This window comes from Equus przewalskii, chromosome 29, assembly GCF_037783145.1.
Source record: "Equus przewalskii isolate Varuska chromosome 29, EquPr2, whole genome shotgun sequence".
NCBI classification, from domain to species: domain Eukaryota; kingdom Metazoa; phylum Chordata; class Mammalia; order Perissodactyla; family Equidae; genus Equus; species Equus przewalskii.
In genome coordinates, this window is record NC_091859.1 from 42,666,981 (window position 1) to 42,689,419 (window position 22,439).

Below are 22,439 nucleotides of genomic sequence, written 5' to 3' on the forward strand. Positions count from 1 at the left end.
GAGGCACTCGCCGGGTCAGATGGTAGTTGTACGTTTAATTTGATAAGAAACCACCCAGAGTGGGTGTCCAGAGTGGCTGTCCCGTTTTACGTTCCCCCCAGCATTGTCTGAGCACTCCTCTTCATCTGCGTCCTCACTGGCATTTGGTGGCGTTGCTATCTTTTGTTTTAGCTGTTCTGATAATCGTGCAGTGATATCTTTTTTTTTTTTTAAAGATTGGCACCTGGGCTAACAACTGTTGCCAATCTTTTTTTTTTTTTTTCTGCTTTATCTCCCCAAAACCCCCCTGTACACAGTTGTATATCCTAGTTGCCGGTCCTTCTAATTGTGGGATGTGGGACGCCGCCTCAACGTGGCCTGACGAGCGGTGCCATGTCTGCGCCCAGGATCCGAACCCTGGGCCGCAGCAGCAGAGTGCGCAAACTTAACCACTCGGCCACGGAGCCGGCCCCTCGTGCAGTGACATCTTATTGTGATTTTCATCTGTAGATCCCTAGCGGCTAATGATGTGGGACATCTTTTCCTGTGATTATCTTGTCATCTGTATGTTCTCTTTGGTAAAATGACTCTAACTGCCCATTTTCTAATTGTAGTTTTGTTTTTTTAATTGTTCATGTTTGAAAGTTCTTTATATATTCGAGATACTAATTCATTGTCAGATAAGTGGTTTGCAAATATTTTCACCCAAACTGAGCTTGTCTTTTTATCCTCTTCATAGGGTCTTTTGCAGACCATTTTTAATTTTGATGAGATCCAATTTATCGATTTTTCCTTTTAGGAGTTATGCTTCTAGTGTCAACCCTAAGAACTCTTTACTTAGCCGTAGATCCTGAATATTTTCTCCTATGTTCACTCTAAAAGCTTTATGGTTTTACATTCTACGTTTAAGTCCATGATCCGTTGTGAGTTAACTCTTGTGTAAGAAGTGACCCTTACGTTGAGGTTCACTTTTTTATCGTGGATGTCCGTTTGCTCTAGCACCCCTTGTCGAAAACGTTGTCCTTCCTGCATTGAATTGCTTTTTCGTTTTTATCGAAAATCAGTTGGGCATATTTGCGTGGGTCTGGCTCAGGGTTTTCCGGTCTGTTCCATTGGTCTGTGTGTCCGTCCCTTCGCCAACACCGCGCTGTCTTGATTACTGAGCAGGTCTTCAGGTTGGGTGGCGTCATTCCTCCCACCTTGTCCTTCTCTGTCGTGGTGGTTGTAACCCTTCTGGGGCATGTATCTTTCCGTATAAATTTAAGAGGAGACCTGTCTGTGTTTCCGAGAAATCTTGCTGGGGTTTTGACGGAACTGTGTTAGGCCTTTGCTTTGGGGAAAATTAACCTCTTTCTTGTGTTGAGTCTTCCAATCCGTGACCAGGGTATGTTTCTTCTTTATTTAGGTCTTCTTTGACCTTTTCCATCAGCACTTTGTAATTTTCAGTATACAGATCCTGTATCTGTTTTCTTAAGCTTCTACCTAAGTATTTCGTTTTCTTTAGAGTGACTGTAAATGGCATCGTTTTAAATGTTCGTTTCTGCATGTTTACTGTTAGTAGATAGAAATATAATGTATTTTTGTGTGTTGGTCTTGCAACCTTGCTGAACTCGCTTACTAGTTCCAAGAAGTTTTTTATGGATTCCTGGGGATTTCCTACCTAGACAATCATATCATCTGTAAATAAGGATGGTTTTATTTTTTCCTTTTCATCTGTATGCCTTTGGTTTTTTTCTTGCCTTGTTAACAGTGGCTAGAACTTCTAGCACTATGTTGAACGGAGTTGTGCAAGTGGGCGTCTTTGCCTTGCTCCTGATCTTGGGGGAGAGCATCGAGCCTTCCATCCTCGAACATGGTGGAAGGCTTTTGTCGGTGTTCTTTACCAAGTTGAGATAGATCTTCTCTATTCCAAACTTGCTCTGAGTTTTTATTATGCATGGGTATTAGATTTTGTAAAATACTTTTTCTGCATTAATTAATATGATTATATGATTTTCTTTAAATTTTTTTTTTTTGTGGAAGATTAGCCCTGAGCTCACTACTGCCAGTCCTCCTCTTTTTTGCTGAGGAAGCCTGGCCCTGAGCTAACATCTGTGCCCATCTTCCTCTACTTTATACGTGCGACACCTACCACAGCATGGCTTGCCAAGTGGTGCCATGTCCGCACCTGGGATCTGAACTGGTGAACCCCGGGCCGCTGAGAAGTGGAACGTGCTAACTTAACCGCTGCACCACCATGCCGGCCCCTGATTTTTCTTTTTTAGTCTGTTGATGTAGTGGATTATGATGATTGGTTTTTTGTTTTGTTTTGTTTTTTATTAATATTATGGTAGATTACAACCTTGTGAGATTTCAGTTGTACATTATTGTTAGTCTTGTTGTGGGTACACCACTTCCCCCTTTGTGCCCTCCCCCCACCCCCCCCCCCCTTTACCCTGGTAACCACCGATCAGTTCTCCTTGTCAATATGTTAACTTCCACCTATGAGTGGAGTCATATAGAGTTCATCTTTCACTGTCTGGCTTATTTCGCTTAACATAATACCCTCGAGGTCCATCCATGTCGCTGCAAATGGGCCAATTTTGTCCTTTTTTATGGCTGAGTAGTATTCCATTGTGTATATATACCATATCTTCTTTATCCAATTGATGATTGCTTTTTGAATGTTAAACCAGTCTCGCATACCTGGAATAGATCCCACTTGGCCATGTGTAAATTCTTTTTGTATGTTTTTGGATTTGATTTGCTAATAGTTTGTTGAGGATTTTTATGTCTAAGCTCACAAACAAAATTGGTCTGTAGTTTTTTGTTTGTTGTTGTTTTCTATTGGCTTTTCTGGCTTTGATATCAGAGTAATACTAGCTTCATGAAAATGAGTTGGGAAGTATTTCCTCTTCTTCTGTGTTTTGGAAGAGATTGTACAACATTGGTATGGTGTTAATTCCTCTCTAAATGTTTGGTAGAATTTTCCATAAAAACAACTGGGCCTAAAAATTTCTTTTTCAGGGGATTTTTAATCATAGATTCAATTTTTAAATCGTTATACAGCTATTAAGATTGTCCATTTCATCTTGGTTAAATTTTGGTAGTTTGTAGTTTTTGAAGACTTGGTCAGTTTCTTCAGAGCTGTAGAATTTATGAGTCTTAGATTGTTTCTAGTCATTTCTTATTAACTCTTTGCTGTTTGAAGGATCTATAGTGATCTCCTATTTCATTCCTGATATTGGTGATATGTATGTTGTCTTTTTATTTTTCTCGATTTTGCTACAGGTTTTATCAATTTTGTTGATTTTTTTCAAAGAACCAGCTTTTTGTTTCATTGATTTTCTCTATTGTTTTCCTGATTTCAATCTTTTTTTTTAAAGACTTTATTTTTCCTTTTTCTCCCCAAAGCCCCTCAGTACATAGTTGTGTATTTTTAGTTGTGGATCCTTCCAGTTGTGGCATGTAGGATGCTGCCACAGCGTGGCCTAATGAGCGGTGCCATGTCGGCGCCCAGGATTCGAACTGGTGAAACCCTGGGCCGCCAAAGCACAGCATGCAAACTTAACCACTCGGCCGTGGGGCCGGCCCCTCCTGATTTCAATCTTATTGATTGCTGCTCTGTATTATGTCCTTCCTTCTGCTTACTTTGGGTTTATTTTGCTATTATTTTCCTAGTTTTTTGAGGTAGGAACTTAGATTATTGATTTAAGACCTTTCATCTTCTTTATTGTAAGCACGTAATGCTATAAATTTCCCTCTGAGCACTGCTTTTGCTGCATCCCACATATTTTGATATGTTGTATTTTTATTTTCATTCATTTCTATGTATTTTTAAATTTGCTTTGTGACTTCCTCTTGACTCATAGATTATTTAGAAGTGTATTGATTTATTTTCAATATTTAGAGGTTTTCCTGTTATCTTTCTATTACTAATTTCTAGTTTGATTCTATTATGGTTAGAAAATATACCCTATAAGGTTTCAATTCTTTAAAATTTGTGGATGTTTGTTTAATGGCCCAGGATGTGATCTGGCTTGGTGAATGTTGTGTGCGCACTCGAAAAAAACTGTATTCTGCTGTGCTTAGATGGAGTGTTCTGTTTATGTCAGTGAAGTGCTATCAGTTAATTATGTTGTTCAGATCTTCTGTAACCTTGCTGACTTTCTGTCTTTTAATTGTGTTGGTTGCTAAGAGGGAGGTGTTGAAGTCCCTAACTATAGTGATGGATGCATCTATTTCTCCTTTCAGCTCTGTTGGTTTTTGTTTCATGTATTTTGAGGCTTTCCTATTTGGCACATACATATGTAGGATCGTCGTGTCTTCCTAGTGGATGAATCCTTTTATCATTTTGCCATCCCTTTAGTTCTTTTAAAAATAATATGAAAAAGATAAAAATAATCTGCTTGATGGCCTGCTAGTCTTCTTCCTTTCCTGTTCTAGTCAGCTTTCATTAATCCTAACATTACATCAGAACTGACATTTTATGTGAAAATTTGATAGTATCATACCCTCTAAGATTCAGAATGAACTCTGAACACTCTTACATAATCTTGATAAACACGGGTTTTTGGATGGGTGTCAGTGTTGGGTTTAGGAAGGGGTTTGAGTATATCTTAGGAGAAGGAGGTATTTTAGGATCTTGGGCATATACACAGGAGCTATTATCAGGTTCTCAGGTGTACATCCGAGAAAACATATCAGAATCTTGGGTATTCGCCCAAGGAGGAGTAGCAGAGCCTGCTGCTTGAGAGAGGTGGGACTTGAGAGGGTTTACAGGCTACGGTGCAGGTGGAGGGGGGACAAGCAGAGCTTGGCAGACTCTCTTAGTTGAGGAGATGGAGCTGAGAGTCTGGAGAGACCCAAGTGTCTAGTGTTCCCTGGGCAAAGTACCAGAGGAGGATGCCACACAGAGAGCGCTCTGGAGGTCTGCTCAAGTGCTGACTGGTACATGGATATGAGCAAAACTACCGGAGGCCAAGAAGAGAACCATCTGAGAGGGTCAGAGGGAACAGAGCCCGGCACTCACACTGGGCCAGGAATAGTGCCTGGCACTCACACGGGGCCGGGAACAGTGCCTGTTCCACCTGCCAGTCTGGAAAACCTCATACTTCAAGGGGAATTGGACAGAGTACTCATCAGGATCTTGCCTCGGTAGTGGGGAGTGAGTATGCTGGACTACATACTGCCGTGCTTCTGCCTAGCAAATGTCAAAAATAAGATAGGAAAGGATTGAGGTTTTTTCCAAGTAATGTAACTGCATTCCAGAGCAAAGATCAAGACTATTCATAGGGGGTCCAGTCCCTGCTGTGTGCAGGCGCAGAGCAGAGGGCTCTCCTCGTCACTGGGCACTGCTTGTGAGCTTGTGGCTCTGTCACAGTGGTGGCCACTCGTCTCCGGCAGCATGAGAGGCTTCAGCAGCAAGGAGCACACCGCGCCCTTCACCCTCAAGTACTGAGTCTTCCTCAAAAATGAAAAAGCACTATATATCTCTCTCTCCATTTCGTGATATTCCAATTTATGCAGATGAGGATGTGTTCCACACGGTGGTTGAAGCGCCACTCTGGTCTAAGACAAAGATGGAGATTGCTACAAAGGACCCTTTCAAACCAATTAAACAAGAAATGATGAAAGGAAAACTTCGTTATGTGGCAAATTTGTTCCCTTGTAAAGGATATATCTGAAACTATGGTGCCATCCCTCAGACTTGGGAAGACCCAGGACATAATGACAAACACACTGGCTGTTGTGGTGAACATGACCCAATTGATGTGTGTGAAATTGGAAGCAAGGTGTGCTCAAGAGGTGAAATAATCGTGGTGAAATTTCTGGGCATCTTGGCTATGATTGATGAATGGGAAACCACCTGGAAAGTCATTGCCATTAATGTGGATGATCCTGATGCAGCCAATTATAATGATGTTAATGATGTCAAGCGGCTGAAACCTGGTTACCTGGAAGCTACTGTGGTTTAGAAGGTACAAGCTTCCTGATGGAAAACCAGGGAACCAGTTTGCTTTCCATGCAGAATTTAAAGATAAGGACTTTGCAATTTATATAATTAAAAGCACTCATGACTAGTGGAGAGCAATGGTGACAAAGAAAATCGATGGAATAGGAATCAGTTGCATGAATACCAGGGTGTCTGAGAGTCCCTTCAAGTGTGATCCTGATGCTGCCAAAGCCACTGTGGATGCTTTACCACGGCCATGTGAGTCTGCCTGCACAGTCCCAACAGATGTGGATAAGTGGTTCCATCACCAGAAAAACTAAGGAAATGTCTCTGGAATACAAGCTTATATTGCCACATCCTGTTCGTCTGGAAGTATTAGATACAAAAGTAGTAGCCTCTCAAAGCTTTAAATTTATAGAACTAACATAACTCAAGCAATTTCTGCTGTGACCAATCCAATATATTCAAAATATATTCCAATAATACATGTTATCCATCTAAAAGCATTTTTCATATCTCAACTGAGATAACTCTTAGTACATGCTTAAATATCAAAGCAGTTGATAAACTTCTGAGGAAGCAGTTAGTGAGTAAATGTGTAAGGTAAGTAAATATTGGATGTATATATTTACCATGTGTTAGGAAATAAAGTTATTTTGCTGGAAAAAAAAGAATATAGGAATACAAAACTATCCAACACTGAACAAGATAAAATCACAATATTTGGCATCTAATCAAAGATTACTAGGCATGCAAAAAAGCAGGAAAAGAGGATCCATAATGAGCAGAAAAAACCTGATAAATCAAAACCTACTACTGACCTACAAAACCTAGAACTGATAGAGAAATTTGATTTAGCAGACAGGGACATTAAAGTAGCTATTATGATGTGTTTCAGATGTTTGAAAAGTTGAGGAGACATAACAAAAGATACAAATTGTTACTACACTGAAAACTATAATGTCTGGGATTAAAAATACAGTGGATAGGATTAACAGCCGATTAGACATAGCAGAAGAAAAGATTAGTGAACTTGAAGGTATAGCAATAGAAACTGTCTGAAATGGCATACATAGAGAAAAAAGAATTTTAAAAAATGAAAACAGCATGAGTGAATTGTAGAACAACTTTAAGCAGCCTACTCTATGTATAATTGGAGACCCTGGGGAAAAAAGTGGAGGGCATAAAAAAATATTTGAAGAAACAGTGGGGTCAGTTCATTGGGAAAATCGAACTGGTCTAAAAGTTGATGCATCTAATAGCAAAGCTTTAACATAAATGAGGCAAAAACTGGTAGACCTGCGAGGAGAAATAGACAAATACACAATTATAGTCAGAGACAATTCATAGAACAAATATGGAGAATATCAGCAAGGATATAGTAGAAGATTTGAACACCACCATCAACTGAGTTGATCTAATTGACATTTATATAGAGAACAGTCCACCCAACAACAGCAGAATATACATTATTTTCAAGCACACACAGAGAATTTACCAAGATAAACCATATTCTGGGCCATAAAACAAGTCTTAATAAATTTGAAAAGATTCTAGTCATACAGAGTAGATTCTGTAGCCGTAATGGAAGTAAATTAGAAATCAGTAACATAAACATGACTGAAAAATCACCAAATATTTGGAAACTAAATGACACTCTTCCAGATAACCCATGGGTCAATAAAGAAACCAAAAAAGAAATTAGAAAGTATTTTGAACTGAATGAAAATAAAAACAACATATTAAAATTTGTGCAATGCTGCTAAGCAGTATTTAGATGGAAATTTATAGCACCAAACACCTATATTAGAAGAGTAGAAGGGACTCGAATCAATGTCCTAAAGAAACTAGAAAAAGGGGAGCAAATTAAACCCAATGTAACAGAAAAAAAAATAGTAAAGATCAGAGTGGAAATCAATGAATAGAAAACCAAACCACTGTAGAGAAAATCAATGAGACACAAAGCTGCTTCCTTCAGAAGATCAATAAAATTGATAAATCTCTAGCCTGGCTGATCCAGAAAAAAGAAAAGACACAGATTAATCAATATCTGCAATGAGAGAGTCATTACTACAGATTCTACAGATATCAAAAGGGTAACAAGATAATATTATAAACAACTTTATGCCAACAAATTTGACAACTCAGATGAAAAGGACAAATTACTTGAAATACACAGACTTCCAAAACTGAATTCAAGAAGAAATAGGTCACCTGAGTAGCCATACAGCTATTAAACAAATAGAATTTGTCGTTTCAGAGCTCTCCACAAAAAACCCCAGGATCAGATGACTTCACTGGTAGATTCTACCAAATATCTAAGGAATAGATAATTCCAGTTCTACATAAAATCTCCCAGAAAATTTAAGAGGGGGGAATACTTTGCAATTCATTCCATGAGACCAGCAATATCTGATACCAAAACTAGACAAAGGCATTACGAGTAAAGAAAACTAAAGACCAATATCTCTTGTGAACATAGATGCAAAAATTCTAAACAAAACTTTAGGGCATTGAATTCAACAATATATAGAAAGACTATTATATCATAGCCAAGTGAATGTCAGCCTAGAAATGCAAGGATGGTTTAATAGTAAAAAATTAATGTAATTCATTCTTTTAACAGAATGAAAAGGAAAAGCTTTTTTATCATTTCAATAGATACGGAAAAAGCATTTGATAAAATTTCGTACTTGTTACTAATAAAAACAACTGCTTTTTTACAAAGGTGCAAAGACAATTCAGTAGATAAAGGACAATGTTTTTCAACAGATGGTGCCAGCACAATTGGTTATCCATATGCCCAAAGGGAACTTTGGTCTGTACCTCACACTATATACAAAAATTAACTCAAAATAGATCATAAATCTAAATGTAAAATGTGAAACTATAAAACTTCTAGAAGAAAACACAGGAGAAAATCTTTGTGACCTTGGACTAAGCAAAGATTTAATAGCTATGCCAGCAATAGCACCATCCATAAAAGAAAAAAATGAATTAGTTGGACTTCATCAAAATGAAAACTTTTGCTCTTCAAGAGACAGTTTCATCAAAATGAAAACACGAATTATAGACTGAGAAGAAATCTTTGTAAAGCATAAACCTGATAAATGCAGAATACAGTAAAAACTCTCAAAATTTCACCTGTAATTTTTTAAATGGGCAAGAGATTTGAACAGACATTTCCCCAAAGAAGATAGATGGATAGCCAATAAGCATGTGAAAATGCTCAACATCACTAGTCATCAGGACAAGGCAAATGACCCTACAACCCCCCTGCTGCTGTTTCTCACAGCTTCTGCAGTGGTGGTAGGATAGCACTGCACGCCCAGGGGAATGGCCAAAATTACAAAGACTGAGCATACGAAATGTTGGCCATGATGTGGAGGAGCTGGAACTCTCATGCAGTGCTGGTGGAAATGTAAAGTGATACAAACACTTTGGAAAACAGATTGGCAATTTCTTAAAAAGGTAAACAAACATCTGCCATTTGATCCAGCAATCCCATACCTAGGTATTTAGCCAAGAGGAAAGAAAGCATATGTCCATATGGAGACGGTACGTGAGTGTTTATAGCTGCTCTCTGTCATAGCCAAAACTTGGAAACAATCCAGATGTCCACCCACAGGTGAATGGATAGTCAAACTGTGCTTGCCCACACGTTGGAACAGTACTTTGCGACAAAGAGGTATGAGCTACTGATACACGCAACAACGTGGATGAATCTTGAAATAATTATGCTGAGTGAAAGAAACCAGTCAAAATGAGTACATATTGTATATGCTATTTATATAAAACTCTAGAAAATGCAAACTGGTGTGTAGTGACAGAAAGCAGACCAGTGGTGATGGAGGCATCGGGGGCAAGAGGGAGAGATTATAAATGGGCACGAGGAACATTTTGGGGGTCATGGATGTGTTCACTATCTTGATTGTGATGGTGGTTTCACAGGTGTGAAACTTATGTCAAAGTATGTCAAACCTTATCAAATTGCGTGTTTTATTTATTTATTTAAAGATTGGCTCTGAGCTAACATCTATTGCCAATCTTTTTTTTCTTTCTTTTTTTCTCCTTCCCCTTAAAGCCTCCAGTACATAGTTGTATATTATTTTTTTTAAAGATTTTACTTTTCCTTTTTCTCCCCAAAGCCCCCCAGTACATAGTTGTGTATTTTTAGTTGTGGGTCCTTCTAGTTGTGGCATGTGGGACGCTGCCTCAGCATGGCTTCATGAGCAGTGCCATGTCCGTGCCCAGGATTCGAACTGGTGAAACCTGGGCTGCCAAAGCAGAGCATGCAAACTTAACCACTCAGCCATGGGGCCGGCCCCATAGTTGTATATTCTAGTTGCAGCTCCTTCTGGTTCTGGTTCTGCTGTGCGGGACGCTGCCTCAGCATGGCCTGATGAGCGGTGCTATGTCTGCATGGTGAGATCCGGGGCCACCTAAGCGGGGCGTGCTGACTTAACCACTCGTCCACGGGGCCAGACCCTTAAATTGCATACTTTAAATAGGTACAGATTATTTTATGCCAATTATATGTCAATAAAGTCAGTTTTAAAAAACAAAACAGAACAAAATGATTGGCTGATAACTGGCGCTGGAACTGGGTCTTGGGTCTGAGGTCTTCGGCTAAGCACTCAAGCACTTCCTCTCAAGTGGCCCAACGTGAAGACGCTTACAGAAGCGCCTCCATCAGCGGAAGGAGTAGACAGTTCTCCATGAAATATGCAAACCGTTAGCAGCGTGAGTACTAGGAATTCCAGTAATCCTCTGGATTTCATTTTGCCGTTACGTTAAACCTCCAATCTTTACTTTAAAAGCAAATCAGAATAATTCTGGGTTTTTTTCCCCTCATCTCTAAACTTTACTAAAGACTCTAGCAAAGAATTATATTCATGCCACAGGCCGTCTCCTCTTAATGTAGATAAACTGGGAAGGAAAAACAGCTTGCAGGTGATTCAGAAACTAGATTATCAAATCGCTAACTCGTTGATGGTTGGATTGAAAGCAGGGAAACATTAGCCCTGGGAGATGTTACGCAGTAAGTTATACAGAGGATTATAGCATGGTAGTTAGGAGCGGTAGTTAGGAGCAGAAACTGGAAGCTGGTGGCTGGATTCAAACCCCAGGCAGCTGGTTCGGTGACCCTGGGCGCATTATTGTAACGTCTCTGTACTTGTTTCCTTCTCTGCAAAGTAAACGTTGAAGAGTGCCTCCCTTGTGGAGTGGTTGTAAGGATGAAATGAGTTAATACGTGCTCGGCACATGGTGAGGACTCAAGGAGTGTCAGCCACCGTCATCAGCGTCAACAAAATCTCCAATTTATAGCAGCGTTGTGTCTGAATAATAGCTGGTGATGACACGGTCCTAAAGTTGGCCCGCAAAGTTCTATGAAACTATTAACATGATGCCAGTGAAGTGCAAGCAACTTCTAACGCTGCACTATAAGTTAGACGTCTAGAAAGGGTGCCGTGAGTTAAATTCCATAACTCCATAAAAGGCCATGGTCCCCAATAATCACCCCCAATATAACATCAGTACCGCGTGTGACAGCGGGAAGGATTCTAGAGTCTGAGAGAGACACGGTTACCCAACTACAAGAATAGGAAGCTTCCCGCCCTCCCGCCTGATGGATGGTTTATCTGAATACAGAGTTAGGAGTTGGAAGTAATTTTCCTTCAGCATTTTAAAGGTCCTTCGCTTCCAGTGCTGCTGTTGAGAAGTCCAGAAGCATTCTGACGCTGGATCTTTTCCATGTGACGTGTTTTCCCCCCTCTGAAAGCTCATAGGATCCTGTAGCATCTTCTCTTTGCCCCCAGTGTGTTCTGAAATTTCCCAGTGATCTGCCTCGATGTGGGGCTGTATCCATCCGTTCGTTGGGAAGGTGGTGGACTCTTTCACCCTGGAAACTTACAGCCTTCATTTCTGGGAAATATTCTTGAGTCCTCTCGCGGCTAATCCCCTTGGCCTGTCTTCCCAGCCCTCTGCTGGGACGGCTTCATTTGGGTGAGTCTCCCTCCCGGACTGGTCCTCTTGCTTTCTTCTCTGTCGTCTTGCATTTCCCATCGCTGTCTTTTCATTTCTTTCTCCTGAAGATTATCTTCGAGCCCCTCTGCTAAGTTTGTGATCATATTATTAATTCCCGAGAGGCTTTTGTTCCCTGAATGCTCCTTTTGGTGGCCTGCTCATCTCTTTCCATGAGTGCAGTGTCCTCTCTTTCCAAGGATGTTAATAACGTTCCCCTGCTGGCTTTGTGGCTTTCTTTCTCCTGTGTATTCTTTTCTCCACGTCCAGCTTCCTGTATTCGTTTGTTTGATGTCTGCTTGCCTTCCTCAGGGGTCTGTGACTTGGGGTCGTCTACTTTTGTGTAAAAGTGAGGAACTAAAAGGCTGACTGCGGTCTTGGGCAGAAGGGTGAGATGACCATTGGGCTTCCTTGTGGAGATCAGGCTGGGAGGGGTGCGGATGGGCTCCTGATATGCTGACCCTCAGTGCTTGAGAGCTTCCTTCTTCTTAAGTGAAGATACCCCCCAGATAAAATGTTTCAACCCCCTGCCGTGGAAGGAGAGGTGGAGGGAGGGAGCCCCAGAACTCCGTGTTCTGCAGGGAAGAAGCTCCAGGCTGGGAGTCAGCGTTCCAGATGCAGGAACTCACCGAATGTCCGCTTGTGCTTGGGTTGTGGAGCCCCTGCCTTCGCCTGTGTCTGCTGGCCGCCCCCAGTTCAGATCCCGGTTCAAGTTGACCCTTCCCAGAGAATCAAGCCCCCAGTGGCCTGTTAGGACCGGCTGCCAGCGGGGTGGATGGGGGAGGGGATGGAGGACTGGCCTGCTGCTCAGAGCTTCTGCCCGTCCCCCCGCTTCCCCCTACTGGGCGCCGGGAGGTGCTGGGGCGCCTCGTACCCCATTTCCTGAGCTCCCGGGGTCTGCAGGACTAACCACGTGCTTCTTGCTTTTCCCACGGCTAGTTGTTTGCATTCTGCTTTCTCGTTTTTGCCTCCGTCTGCTTTCCAGCCTCCAGATGTTTCTATTGCTGTCTCCTCCCTGCTCTTCTCTTCTTCATGGATTTGTACTTTTTGTTTTTGTTTTTTTTAAATCTCTTTACTGTGGTTTCAGAGGGGATTCAGAAAAGAGTGAAACTAAACACATAGAATTCACCGCTGCATCTCCAAGGCCACCTCTCTTTTACAGAGAAGGAAATGGAGGCTAGAAGCGTTAAGCAAACGGTCGAGGAGCTCAGTGTTGCACAGCTGGTGAGCAGTGCTGGCCGTTTCCACCAACTCCAAAACCTGCACTTCCTAATTATGAGGCTAAGACTAAATTTTGAATTTAAAAAAAGTTCTGCAAAGCTCAGCTTCCATTTACTTCCTGAGTGTGCTAACTGCATTTCTTCTTTGAAGCTGCAACCTCCCCCACACGGCACTCGGTGCCGGCTCTTATTCTGTCTCCTGGGTGATTATTGGGGAACGCCTCTTGCCGTCCACCATCCCCCCCAAAGACTTTGGACTCCTTAAGGGTTAAGAGCTATGTCCTAGTCAGCTGTCTCCCCAAAGTGCCTAATGCAGGCCGTGCACAGGCCAATAACGCTGGAGAGAAACGATAGGAATAAAGTTATCACGTGACATGTCCATTATCTAACTAGAACTGCTCAGGAGAAGTGTTTCCTTTTCCTCTCTCCTTATCCTTATGGAGAAGGATGAAGCCAATGAAAATATTATATTGAATATCCCAGATTTGAGCTTTTTTCTTCCCTTTGACTAATTTGCCATAGAGCGGAACACAGAATGAGAAGAACAGGCATCATTGTTAGTCGAGCAGGAAAAGCGGAAGGCACACGCTCACTTTGTACCTTAGTGTTATTCATACAAATGTCAAAAAAGTGCTTCTCACCTTGCAGGAGGCTGAACTGTATCGGCCAAGTCATTATCCTGAGTGCGGGCTGCTGAGGAGTTCCCAGAAGGTTCCCTGGGCCTCGCGGGCGCTGGGTGCTCAGAGCCATGCTGGGCAGCTTTTCTCTCATCAGAAACTTCTGGTATTTACCAGTTCCCATAACTTTCTAAGAAGAGTGAGGATCGTTTCCCTCCGGAGTTCCCTGGCTTCCGGACTCTGTTGTGGACCCTGTTCTGTTCTTCTGGTGCTGCTTTTTGTCCGACTTTGAAGAAGTGGAAATACATTCAGAACTTGTCTGCTCTGACAAAATCCAATACCGTTGACTTAATCTAAAAACCGAAGCAGAAAGTTTTAGAAATGGACATATCTCTTTATCAGCTTCTTCTGTCAACAAAACCAAAACTGACCTCCAGGATATACAGCTTCACCAGAAGTCGTTATCTTGCTCCCTGGCTCCTCGGGTCGGAGCACATTCGGACTTCCGCTGAGTTGGCCCCAAAAGCTAAGGAAAAAGGGGAGGAACTTTTCTCTGTCCTTTAAAACCAGTATCACACGTTCGTCAGCGACTCTAGACACTGTAGGATCGGCAGTATAGAAATATGGTGAGATAGAAACACAATATTCTAAAATAGAAATACAATAATAAGTAAAGTAGAAGTACATTCTGAAATATCCTAAAATAGAAATTCACTATGTAGCTGGATGCCATCTGTCAGCTTGAGTAATCTGCTTCGTGTTGTGTGATTTTGTTTAAGTAACTGAAGTCCTTCATGTGTCTCAGACATTTATCCTTGGTTACTTGCAGTTTCTACTCTGAATTTTGTCTTCTTCCCCTTCCGTTTGTGGTTCAGCTCAGTGCATCCAAGGGTGTATTTTGTGCAATACGCTTGAATAAGGCCTGGTCTTGCCTTAGGGGACATTCTAGTTCGAGGAAGAGCAGCCAGGCAGAGGGAAGAGCGTGGTGAAAGGATAAAGGTGTGGGGTGGGGGTGAGGACGAGGGATTCCCAGGAGGGAAGGAGGGAGGAGAACCCCCATGTCCGGTCCATCGTCCGCAAACATTCAGAACAAGCTGCATGTGCATTTTACCAACCCCGATTTACAGTTATTGAAACTGAGGTGCAAGTATTCAAGGTCATGGAGAGCACTGCCCTCTCCCCTGAGGACGGGGCTTGATCTTGCCTAGATGCTGCTGCTAATGGGAACCGTACGGGTGAACACCGTCAGCTCCGTCGGAACCTCCCGCAAGAGGAGATGAGGTTGACAGAGGCCAAGCCCGTGTGTCCCTCAGATGCCGTAAACACTGGTTTACGTCTGACCTTGCCATCTTTCCACCTCCCAGCAGTCTCTTCACCCCGGAAACCTGCTCCTCTCTTCATATTCCGGATTTCGTGGATGTCACCTCACCTGCCCAGTTACTGAAGCCAAAGCACAGGTTTACGTAGACTGTGTCCCAGATCCCTGGTCCAGTCGGCCACCAGCTGTCCGTGTTAGCTCCTCGTCTTCTTCCAGTCCTCCCGGCCTCCCCAGATCAGCTCCCAGGGGCATCGTCACCTCTCACGGGGACAGTTACGACAGCCTCATAAGGAGTCTTGCTGCTTCTCGCCTTGTCCTCTTTAAATCCAGGTTACCCCCTGCTGCCAGAACAACCCTAGTGCAGACCTTCCCGCGCCACACTCCTGCTCAGCGCCCTTCCGTGACTCCTTCCTGCTTGTTGGGTAAAGTGCACCGTGGGGAGCACTGCCGTCCTCTCCACCTTCTGCAGCCTCATCTCTGGCCACTTCCTCCTTGTGCTACATCAAAAACGGTCACAAATTCTCCGAGGCTCCCCCCAGCAAAGGTAGGGTTTATTCCCCCTTGGATCTGAGCTTGCCTCGTGACTCACTGGGACCCACAGAATGTGGCAGAAGTGATGTTGTATAATTTACAAGTGAGCCCTCACTGTTTCTGCACTCGCTCTCTGGGAATATTCTGGCATCTTAAGAAGCCCTGACTGGCCTCTGGGCGGATGAAGGACCTCCTGATGAGAAAGACCGACCGCAGCCAGCACCGACCTCCGCCAACCATCCAGCTGTGGTCACGCTGCCAGATGAGCACAGCTGTACGAGTCACCCCAGAAGGCCCAGCCAGCTGAGCCCAGCCCAAATCGCTGACCCAGAATTGTCAGCAAATAAAGTGGTTTTGTTTTAAGCCACTGGATTTTAGGGTTGTTTGTTATGCAGTGATGCGTACCTGACACAGTTCTCAAAGTGGATTGGCCAGCCATTCTCAACAGCTTATTCAACGAGGTTTTAGGTTGTATGTGCACAGAGGCTGTTCCCTTTTCCTAGAAATGCCCGTTACCCTCTTATCTGTCATTATTTTCTGCTGCATTCCTTCCTTCCTTCCTTCCTTCCTGCCTCCCTCCCTCCCTCCTTCCTTCCTTGCTTCCTTCCTTCCTTTTTTGAAGAAGATTAGCCCTTAGCTAACATCTGCTGCCAATCCTCCTCTTTTTTTGCTAAGGAAGACTGGCCCTGAGCTCACATCTGTGCCCATCTTCCTCTACTTTATATGTGGGACGTCTGTCACAGCATGGCTTGCCAAGCAGTGCCATGTCCGCACCTAGGATCCGAACCAGCAAACCCTGGGCCACGGAAGTGGAATGTGCACACTTAACCACTGTGCCACCGGGCCAGCCCCTCTGCTACATTTCTTTCTAATGACCTTTTGGGGTTCCACTTGAGAGTCCCTTCCTTTAGGGAGCCTCCCTGACCCTCCTGGACTCCCCAGGTAGCACGCATCATGCAGCCTCTACAATCATTTGTTTATTTGTGTCTCCCCTTCACCTATCAGCTGGGCAAATTCTTTGTCTCTGAACCTCTGCATTTTATCCTCTATAAATTCGGCCAATACTCCCCCACCCTGCCCTGGTATTGGGAAGATTAAAGAAACAGTGCGTGGAACTGATTGAGGGCCTGGCCCATGGTGGGGCTCCATCAATGTTGCTTGTCGCCTTTTCCCTCCCCTCCAGCCCCATCCCATCTCCCTACTCACTGTCCTGCGGCTGTGGTCCCTCCAAGGCCGAGATTGCCTCTCTGCGTCTGTCCTCCGATGTTGGGAGTCACCAGCTCAGGTGCACACTCATCTGTTCCATGGAGTTCATGAAACGTGGCCTCCATCCCAAAGGGAACCATCCGTTTAGCTCTGAAAATGAAGGCTCAGCCTGATAAAATTTGCCTGTTGAGTGTCTGATACATTTCTGCCAAAACCCATTAGGCCGTCGTTGTTCTGGAATGTCTTCATTCAGTTCTGTAACGGGCAAGGCCCTTGGTCCTCCGTCGCTTCTCCGTCATCTGGCTAGTGAACGCTTCCACGTCTTCCCCGTTGCTGCTGGTTCCGTCCGTATTGGGTCAAAGCCTTTGTGTGGTAGATGGGAATTTCTTTTCCGTTGGCTTTCGATTCTGTGACAGGCTTCTCAGCTCACTCAGATTTCATTGCAGCAGACACAAAATGTGTCCCCAGTTGCAGCCTCCCTTTCTTTTGACATCCCCACCAACAAAGGTAAGATTCCGTTTAAAAACAATAAGTCCACTTCCAGGAAAATGGGAAAGAGTGTTGGGTTTGAAGTGAAGTAATAAATACTATCACATAGTGTGACCTTTGTGTAAAATTGGGGGAATTTCTCTTGGAAATGGTTGAGAACGTTCTTTTTGCCCCTGTACAGAGAAAGGTACAGAGGCTCGCAGCTACTCTTTTGTGCCACGTTGAACTTGTCACCCATTTCACCTGCCAAATTCTTTTGATTACAAAATTTTAAGGTGTTGGGCATTTTGAGGAAAGCTCTAGATCGCTCTGGTTAAGCCTGTGTGCTGTGCGGACTATTCCTAATGCCTTTGAATTAATTCATTAACAGCCAGTCATTAGCTTCTTTACCACTGCTGTTCCCTGGTACTTTTTTCTTCCGTGTTAAATATTTCTGTAGGCAAGTTCTGTACTTACTTACTTAACAGGTGAATCATTCTACAGGTGGTAATGATTAATCTACTTCGGTGAATTCCTGGGGCCAGGTAAAGGTACAGAGGGCATTTTAGGATTCTTTTGTTTATTTTAAAATGTTGTTTAAATCCTAGCCCACAAATTAAGCCAAAAGGCTTCTAAATATTAAATACGATCTCTAGAAAGTATACAGAAAAGTATAAAGAATCTGACAAGGTGGTGAATGAGAACTGGTGGAAAACAAAAATTCATTGATAGTTGTCTTACCTGCCCCATAAATGGTACTCCTTTGACAAAATTTCCACCTTTTACCTTTAAATCACTCAATGAAGTCTTCTCAGGCTTAATTTAGCAACGGAGAATGTGAAGAGATTTGTACGAGGTGGCCCTTATTAAGCGTGATAATCGGAGAGGGTTCACAGTACAATAAACTAGGGTTGGTTACAGAAAGACGAGTAGAGCAGAGTCAAAGTCTAATGTTTGTGGCTGTTCATCCCGACCCTTTTGTGTCCGAGATAAGTTAGGAGTGTGAAAATTCAAGCCCAATTTCATGTATTCTTTTTCTTGAGTATCTGATTCCGTAGCATAAAAACCATTTTGATAGCTCACTGTTATTTAATGTTTAACTTCAGGAGGTGTTTAGGGAGGATCTTCTGGGTCTAAGAAACCCTGTTAACAATGTGGGGGCGCAAAGATGGGTAAGATACAGTAATGCCCTGGGAGCCGGCAAGACAGTGGTCCAATCCGATGACGAAGGTTCTTTATGCCTTCAAAGCACCTAATTGGTGTTATCACAGAGCGTTTGCCAAGTTCTCTGTTGCTCCTGAGGTAGAGAGTCAGTTGATGGTCTGTGCGTGCCTTTACCTGCATCTGTATTGAGCACCTCCTGTGCGCCCAGCGTGGGCACGGTCCTCTCCCTGGGGATACAGTGTTGACGAGCAGCTCGTCTGCTCCCTGCATCCCCGTCTGAAGCATCCTCTTTCCTGCCCACAGGCTTCTTTGTTCACTATTTTGCTTTGATTTGATTTGTCCTCTTGCTTTGTCCTTCAGTCCCTGCGATGATTGCGATTCACTCTGCAAATCTGTGATCACTTTCCCAACACAGAACCACTCTGACTTCTGCTCTAGATGTCCTTAGGGTTTGTTGTCTTTGGACGCCTGTGTGTGCCGTTTTGCCCTCGGGGTGACGGCAGCCTGTAGATGCTAACGCAGAGCCGGGTGAGTTCTCACACACCTTCACCAGGTTGCTGATGGAGTAATTCGTGAGTGCGGTCTATACCAGCCTTAGCTAAGTGTTAGAAATGGAAATCGAACACCTACTGCACAGTGGAGATTGTGCCAGAAGTACGGATACAAAGATTAGCAAAATACATTCCTTACCCTCGGGGAACATATATAGTGGGAGACAGATGTGAAAAGTTCCAATACTGCATGTCATTAGGGCTCTGTCAGAACTGGGCCCAAGGTGCCATGGGAACCCAGAGGGGAGTGTGCCGAGCCCTCCCTGGCTTCACAAACTGAGAGCTCATTACACCATTAATAACTCATTTTAGCTAATCTTCCAAAATGGAAAATACCTTAGTGTGAAAGGTTATCAATTAATGTTACAATTCTTCCAGTGTTTTCACCTGCCCTATGTTTAGGTAACATAAAACAGTAACAGAATTCTCTGTTTCTTCGTTTCTTTTCTTTTTGATTTCTTTTTTTCCCGTTTTGGTGAGGAAGACTAGCCCTGAGCTAACATCTGTGCCCATCTTCTTCTACTTTATATGGCTCAATGAGTGGTGTGTGGGTCCACAGCCAGGATCTGAACCCACGAACCCTGGGCTGCTGAAGCAGAGCTCATGAACCCAACTACTGCACCACCGGGCCAGCCCCTTGATTTCTTTTTTTTTTTAAATATTCTGTAGTTTTCGTATACTCTGCTCCATGGTTCTCAAAGGATTATTTTGTTTTGTTTTTTCAAAGGATTATTTTGATTGCAAATGTTCAGTTACTAAGACCTGAAGATTGAATTGCAGCAGTTTCCATTTGTTTCGATATACAGGGTGCAGCTCTAACATTTCGACTGGATGGGGAAAGAAATGCATTGAGAAACCCAGCAGGCCTCAGGTGAAGGAGGAATGCCAGGATTACACAGAACATCACGTCTGCCGGGACGAGGACTGAGCCACTCCTTTTCTCAGTTTTCCTTTGCCCCCTGGCTCATATCTCGGCTCGTGTGAAACTCTCTGTGCCAGAAACCGAGGAGCTATTTCACTTCCATCTGCGTTTGCTTGTCCTTTCTCCAGTCGTTTTGTCTTGCCTCCTGGGCCAGATTGGCAGCTGCTGAGAAAACACATTGTTTTCTGCACCTCTTTGTCACTCCAGAGCACTGGGGGCGTAGGACACAGTGACTGGCCCTGGTCCGCTCTTCTCCGTGAAGCAGGCTGTGGCACTGTTATGTGGATGTTAGAGGCGGGGGCTTCCAGTGGTATTTCTGCTCCCTGAGCAGAAGCCATAGTGATGGGGCAGAGCCAGGTGCCAGAGCCTGCCGGGAGCCACAGGGCAGGCGGGTAGAGTGTGTGCCCGTTCGGCCTCAGCCCTTTACCTGGGGACGCGTTCAAAGGGAACTGTTCCTTATCTGCTGTAGCTGGAAGCAAGAAAGGGCCAGCGTGTCCAGTGATCTGTGCAAAAGCCAGTCCCCTGGCCAGAGTTCAGGTGTTGCGTCACTCTTTGGAGGGACTTTATCTCCTTCAGCTCTTCATGAACAGGAAGACTGATGTTCTGTAAATAAATCTCAAGTTTGCTTTGAAAGCGACTGAAAAGTAAGATGATAAGATCTCAAAACATTCCGACTCCCTGATTGTAACGACAAGGAAACTAACATCATGACGTTAGTTCCTCCTGTTCCGGCTCTCCCGGCTGGAAGATGGAATACCTGCGGGACTAAAAGGCTGCCGTCCGCGCGCTTCCATCGCGGCACCGAGACTCTGAGGGGTGGAGGAAGAGGTGGTCCCGCTCCAGCGGTAACACAGCCTCTGCCCAGTTAGCTGATATCTATTAGGCTGGACTTTATGGTTAATGTAGTAAGTTAGTGACCACAGTTTTGAACCTTTTGTTCATGGTGAAAAATACTTTAAGTGCTGCTTACCCCATTATCTTGCTTGCCATTTGAGGAAATCTTTCTTCAGATATAATGCAGAATAAAATACGATAGAAAAATGCGCAGATTCACAGCCTGATTTATACTAATAGATTATAGAGAAAGAAGGTCTTCAAATCCCCTGAAAGATTAGTGATGCTGTTATAGTTTTCCTTGTGTGTTGTTGTCGACTATGATAACTTATGGTCAGAATTCCAAGCATGAGATGTGAATCTCACAGATGTGTGGATTGTACCCATCTTTCGTTTCTAAAGGAAACCAAACATCCCTTCACCTTTGCACTTAAGTTACTATTTCCTTTGAGCAAGGCTGAAGTGTGAAAATGATTTTACACGAGGACCTTCCACAGATTTGCTCTGGAATAGTATTCTCACTCCACCCCAAGAGCCTGGCGTTCTGTGGTCACGATGGATGGTAACCGTATGCACCCCTTCTGGTCCTCTCTGCCATGCGAGCTGTGGGCTTCACTGACCATTTCAGATGGGAAACAATTTCGGAACCTAAATGTCACCTCGTCAGCCTCATTGGGTGATGAGTGACTCTGCCGGGCTCAGAGGAGTGGACCTGGAGCGCAGCCTGAGGAAGGCGGAGAAGGGAGGGCAGCTCAGGAGGGTGGAGCCGGGTGAAGGCCCAGAGATGGAGCTGTGCAGGCAAGGCCTGCGATAGGAAGGAAGGACAAGGCGATAGCCCAGCGCCGCTGATGCCGTGGGCACAGGGGGACGGGAAAAGGGCCAGACCAGGAGGGGCCACGCCGTGAGGGCCCCACTGCTGTGCTGAGGAGCCTGGGCTCTAGTCTGGACGTCACAGGAAGTGGTTTCACGAGTCTGAGCGAGAACAGGAAGCCGGCCAGCATGGGAAGAACCGTTGTTTTGATTTTGTACCTGTCACTTTGCTGGAGCCAGCCTAACAAAGTCCCACAGACCAGGCAGCTTAAACAACAGACATTTATTTCCTCACAGTCCTGGAGGCTGGAAATCCCAGATCAGAGCGTCAGCAGCTCTGGTGTCTCCCGAGGCCTCGCTCCTTGGCTTGCGGGTAGCTTCCTTCTGGCTGTGACCTCACGTGGTCTTCCCGCTGTGCACGTGCATCCCTGGGGTCTCTTTTTAAGTGTCCGGATTTCCTCTTCTTATAAGGATCCCAGTAAGATTCGATTAGGGCCAGCTTTAAAGACCCCATTTTAGCATCCTCACCTCTTTGAAGACTTTATCTCCAAATACAGCCACATTCTGAGGTCCTGGGGGTTAGGACCCCAGCATATGAATTTGGGGGGGGACACAGTTCAGCCCATAACAGGCCCACATGGAGAGGGTTCTTTCGTTTGCTAGTTGAAACAGTCCAGCTTTGTCAGGGACTCGCCCATGTAGATTTTTAGAACTGTACAATGTGTTTTTTACAGCGCAGTCATTTTTTTAGGAATACCTACATGACTTACCCTGTGGGCACAAGGGGAACGCATGAGCTTGCACCCAGGGTGTGTACTGACTGCTCGTCCCTCCTGCTTCCCTGCCCCTCAGCCTGAGTC

General features: G+C 44.1%; 1 protein-coding gene and 1 pseudogene across 22 annotated transcripts in view; both read left to right on the forward strand.

Annotated features, from left to right (window-relative positions):
• PPARA (peroxisome proliferator activated receptor alpha) overlaps positions 1 to 22,439 on the forward strand; it is a 66,078-nt gene that overhangs the window by 21,837 nt on the left and 21,802 nt on the right. The gene's annotated exons all lie outside the window — the stretch shown is intronic.
• LOC139080276 (inorganic pyrophosphatase-like) lies at positions 5,258 to 6,354 on the forward strand (annotated as a pseudogene).